This window comes from Oncorhynchus keta, unplaced genomic scaffold (genome assembly GCF_023373465.1).
Source record: "Oncorhynchus keta strain PuntledgeMale-10-30-2019 unplaced genomic scaffold, Oket_V2 Un_contig_9580_pilon_pilon, whole genome shotgun sequence".
Taxonomy (NCBI): Eukaryota; Metazoa; Chordata; class Actinopteri; order Salmoniformes; family Salmonidae; genus Oncorhynchus; species Oncorhynchus keta.
The window spans coordinates 415,778-421,975 of record NW_026290602.1 but is presented as its reverse complement, the minus strand read 5'-3'; positions in this window follow the sequence as shown (position 1 = coordinate 421,975).

Sequence of the window (6,198 nt, the reverse complement as noted above, 5' to 3'; positions counted from 1 at the left end):
AAGTTCCAGCGAGAAGAAGTCATGACTAAGGTATTTCCGATGTCATTAAAATAGATAGGAAAGAACTGCCTGACTAGGAAAACACTGTAGACAGGGAATAGTTTAAAACCTGAATTATGTTATTTTCATATCTCAAGTGTATCCTTGCCTTTTTCATGTAGCCTAGCCACCTCTTATCAGTCTGAGCCCCCTGTAGCCTAGCCACCTCTAATCAGTGTGAACCCTCTGTTGCCTAGCCACCCCTCATCAGTCTGAGCCCCCTGTAGCCTAGCCATCTCTAATCAGTCTGAGCCCCCTGTAGCCTAGCCACCTCTAATCAGTGTGAACCCTCTGTTGCCTAGCCATCTCTAATCAGTCTGAGCCCCCTGTAGCCTAGCCACCTCTTATCAGTCTGAGCCACCTGAAGCCTAGCCACCCCTCATCAGTCTGAGCCACCTGTAGCCTAGCCACCTCTCATCAGTCTGAGCCTCCTGTAGCCTAGCCATCTCTCATCAGTCTGAGCCTCCTGTAGCCTAGCCACCTCGAATCAGTCTGAGCCACCTGAAGCCTAGCCACCTCTCATCAGTCTGAGCCTCCTGTAGCCTAGCCACCCCTCATCAGTCTGAGCCACCTGTAGCCTAGCCACCTCTCATCAGTCTGAGCCTCCTGTAGCCTAGCCATCTCTCATCAGTCTGAGCCTCCTGTAGCCTAGCCATCTCTAATCAGTCTGAGCCACCTGAAGCCTAGCCACCTCTCATCAGTCTGAGCCTCCTGTAGCCTAGCCACCTCTCATCAGTCTGAGCCTCCTGTAGCCTAGCCACCTCTCATCAGTCTGAGCCTCCTGTAGCCTAGCCATCTCTAATCAGTCTGAGCCACCTGAAGCCTAGCCACCTCTAATCAGTCTGAGCACCCTGTAGCCTAGCCACCTCTCATCAGTCTGCGCCTCCTGTAGCCTAGCCACCTCTCATCAGTCTGAGCCCCCTGTAGCCTAGCCACCTCTAATCAGTCTGAGCCCCATGTTGCCTAGCCACCTCTAATCAGTCTGAGCCTCCTGTAGCCTAGCCACCTCTAATCAGTCTGAGCCCCCTGTTGCCAAGCCTATTAGACCTAATGTAATATTGAACATTAGGCATAAAAATGAATAAAAATGTGTTAAAGATAAAAGAAGAGCATTAGCCCGAGAAGATCAACTGACTACTTTAGACAACCAATCTGCAACCTTTTCTCAACATAACCTAACACAACACCCTAGGCCCAGACATACTCCTCTCTAGGAGTGTGTTCTCTACATACCTCACAACGCCATCCCTTCCCCGTCACTCTGTCACCAGGGTCCTTTAGTTGCGAATCAGCTTCATTACAAAGTAGATAAAACCTGGTATTGGATTTACAGAAGGGGACACTATCATTCAGCAGAGGGGCTGCCGCTGCTGCTTCCTTTATCATTACAACTTCATGATTCAATTTCTCCCCGCTTGATTGTCTCACAGAGTTATAGCGCTGGACCAAGTCCCGACTCGGCAAAGCGATCTCTCGGCGGAGATTACATTTTGCTTTGTGCCGCAGCTCTCTAGATGAACTGGCGGTAATGGAGGCTAAAGACTAACATGTCTGACCTTGGTCAGAGTTAGAGGTTATCCCTGTAATTATACTCTCAATGGGAAAAGCCTTATAGGCTGTAGATCATTTGGAGCTTTGGGTTTCATGGCTTGCATCCCAAATGGCACCATTTTCCCTTTATAGTGCAGTAATTTTGACCAGGGCACATAGGGCTCTGATTAAAAGTAGTGTACTATAAAGGGAATAGGCTGCCATTTGCAACAGATAATGTTAGGCCTATTTTATTTCAAGGGGCTGTGGTCCACTAAAGGGAGATGTACTTTTTGTTCACTTTGAGATCAGAGAACTTCAAAACCAGTTGTTATGCTCTAGGTAGGCTATAAACTAACTATGAGGTCTGAAGCCTGCTGGTTTTCTGTTCTACCTCATAATTATTGCACCGACCTGGTGTCCCAGGTCTAAAAAACGCAGTGGAACTGGCTTCAAGGTCCAGAGTTGAGTTTGAGGGCCCTACACCCTATACCTTCTACACTAACCCTATACCCTATAATACAGGACACACTTTAGGAGCCCAATCCATCCAGTTATGCTCTAAGGTAGGCTATACCCTATACCATGCCTATAGTGTACAGTATAACACTTATACTAACCTAGAACCTTATACCCTATACCATGCCTATAGTGTACAGTATAACACTTATACTAACCTAGAACCCTATACCCTATACCATGCCTATAGTGTACAGTATAACACTTATACTAACCTAGAACCTTATACCCTATACCATGCCTATAGTGTACAGTATAACACTTATACTAACCTAGAACCCTATACCCTATACCATGCCTATAGTGTACAGTATAACACTTATACTAACCTAGAACCTTATACCCTATACCATGCCTATAGTGTACAGTATAACACTTTACTAACCTAGAACCTTATACCCTATACCATGCCTATAGTGTACAGTATAACACTTATACTAACCTAGAACCTTATACCCTATACCATGCCTATAGTGTACAGTATAACAATTATACTAACCTAGAACCCTATACCCTATACCATGCCTATAGTGTACAGTATAACACTTATACTAACCTAGAACCTTATACCCTATACCATGCCTATAGTGTACAGTATAACACTTATACTAACCTAGAACCTTATACCCTATACCATGCCTATAGTGTACAGTATAACACTTATACTAACCTAGAACCTTATACCCTATACCATGCCTATAGTGTACAGTATAACACTTATACTAACCTAGAACCCTATACCCTATACCATGCCTATAGTGTACAGTATAACACTTATACTAACCTAGAACCTTATACCCTATACCATGCCTATAGTGTACAGTATAACACGTATACTAACCTAGAACCCTATACCCTATACCATGCATATAGTGTACAGTATAACACTTATACTAACCTAGAACCCTATACCCTATACCATGCCTATAGTGTACAGTATAACACTTATACTAACCTAGAACCTTATACCCTATACCATGCCTATAGTGTACAGTATAACACTTATACTAACCTAGAACCCTATACCCTATACCATGCCTATAGTGTACATTATAACACTTATACTAACCTAGAACCTTATACCCTATACCATACCTATAGTGTACAGTATAACACTTATACTAACCTAGAACCTTATACCCTATACCATGCCTATAGTGTACAGTATAACACTTATACTAACCTAGAACCCTATACCCTATACCATGCCTATAGTGTACAGTATAACACTTATACTAACCTAGAACCTTATACCCTATACCATACCTATAGTGTACAGTATAACACTTATACTAACCTAGAACCTTATACCCTATACCATGCCTATAGTGTACAGTATAACACTTATACTAACCTAGAACCTTATACCCTATACCATGTCTATAGTGTACAGTACAACACTTATACTAACCTAGAACCTTATACCCTAACCCTAAATGATGTGTTAAAGCCATATACAAATAAACGTTATCAGAAACCAGTCACACACATCTAAATTCAGGCTAAAGTGTGTGTGTGTGTGTGTGTGTGTGTGTGTGTGTGTGTGTGTGTGTGTGTGTGTGTGTGTGTGTGTGTGTGTGTGTGTGTGTGTGTGTGTGTGTGTGTGTGTGTGTGTGTGTGTGTGTGTGTGTGTAATAAATCTAGGCTTTTTTCCCCACAGATCAATCTTGTTACATCTATCCATTTTGTTTTATCATTGTGATCCAGGGACATTACATCAGGCTGAGGAAAATAATTGGCTCGATAAGTGTATTTTCTTGTGAATTGGATATCATGAAAGCAGCACTGTGGCATCTTTGGTGACAGAAAAGATAGAACATTTTAAATCTGTGAAATAGAATATGAGGTTCAATACCGAGCCTTTTGTAATGTGATTGTGAATGTGTTGATGTTCCAACACTACTGCTTATGTATTACACCAAAATAGGCCTTTTATAAAAGACATCACTGGCACCACAGATGAACAACGCTTTCTAGAATCCGTTCCTACGCTCATGGGCGAGGATTGTCTATATCTGAAATCTGTAATGACCGTTGAGGGGCCGTTTCTCGGACACAAACCTAGTCCTGAATCAGAAAGCACCTTCAATGGAGACTCTACCTTTTAGTCCTAATCTGGGTCTGGGAAACTGCCCCATGGTCTTTTAGATTACTGCCCTTTTGATCTTGGTCATTTGGCGTGAAATAAATCACAGTGCTGTTTTGTAGAGGACTAGAGGTTTATGGTATTTAACACGATTTCATCCATGGCTCATAATCAAATATCATCCCAAAGCCTTCCTGAAACTCAAAGTAGACTCCAGAGGTAAAAGTCTTTAAAAACGTTGTGTGGTGATGTCCTGTTATGGAAGGTCCATAGAAGCCCCGACAGCCAGAACCTATGTCTCCAGAGACTGGCACAGTGAGATAATGTTGATAAAGCCTTTATATACGCTCCCACAAACTTCTCATTAACCTTTCATCAAATTAATGTCTCGTGAACTATCCAAACTTGTGTTCAAAGCACTGAAGCACAGCTCTATTCTACTAGTCACAATAGCCATTGATGCCTGAATTACTTGGGTGTGTGTGAGCTCGGGTGTGGGAGTGTGTGTGTTCATTGTAAGAGTGTGTAGGGGGAGAGCCAGTACAGTGGAGGAACCCAGTGAAGCAGTACTGTGTAATTACTGTAGATAATGATGGTGCTATTCTTTGATAGCTAGTCTGTCTGGATATGAGATGAAAGCATGCACATCTCTCCTATTCAGCCCAGCCACCTTAAAGGGATAGTAAATCTACAAAGCAAGATGACCTAGTGTGGCCTGCCTGTTTTCTGGAGAGATTGCAGTCCATACACAGCATAACCACAATTCACACCACCCTATTTGGCATGGGATATCATATTGACATCATTTTCTGGTTTTAAGATGGTTTTCTGGTCAGATAACCAGGTAAAGATGTTGTTTTTCTGTCACCCAAAATAAGTAAAAAAACACAAAATAATAATCATTTTAAAACCGGTGTAAAACCCATGGCGCTGCAAAGGGCGTTAGCCAGTCATCACAACCATTTTTGCTTGCAGGCCTGGGTAGTCAGAGCCAGTACATAATAAAATATCACTTTTGTTATTACATGTTAAAGCATAGATTTAAAGAAGTCGGCCCAGGGTTTTTCACAAACTCTGTCTTAATTCAGCCTTCAATACCTCACTAAAATAACTGGAAATAACTTTAAACTAAAACAACATTTTGTTCATAACATCCCTACTTCCTGGATTATGTCCCAAATGGCACCCTATATTCTAGTGCACTACTTTTGACCAGAGCCTTCTAGGACCATGTCAAAAGTAGTGCACTATGTAGGGAATATAGTGCCATTTGGGACGTATCACCTGAACTTCTCCTCAAATGTCTTATTAAGCATGCAAGACCACGATCTGACAATTCAGTCTCCAGGTTTTCAGTAATTAAAACTTTTCCATCGACTCCCACATAGACGTTCCTGTCTGATGTGCTCCATGGAGTCCACTCACAGAGAACTCAATTAAAAATGGCATAGAAAAACATGTCCCCTCTCGATTGGGCTACGATAACCTTCTGCCTTCTATTCTAAAACGACAGACTAACGATTCCACGAGCCAACTGAACATATGGTCCATTATCATATCATTGTTAACTAGCCGTGGTGTCACTTCTCAGAAAAGAGACATTTCCTTGTATTTGTGTTAAGAGGTGTGATTTGATTTGATTTGACTACACCCCAAGTCTTATGAAAGCACCTCTGTATGTGAATTAAAAGTCTCTGTGTGTTCCTGGCAAAAGGTGCCAAAGGGGTTTATTTAATGCTTAGGGTTTCATTTTAGACCTGCTTAGGAAAGACACTGAATGAAATCGAAAGAATTACAATGTACACTATATTATTTAAATGATCATATACTATGATCGGTATCCACTATCTACCAGGGTTAGATCAATTCACTTTTCATTTCAGTCAGTTCATGAAGTGAATTGATAAAGGTTTTAGATTGTATTCATTTCACTGGGGTCAAATGGATGAGAAAATTGCTATTGTAAAAAAAACACAAAGTAAACTCCCCTCACAGTGGCCTATACTGCATTATGGGTTTGAATG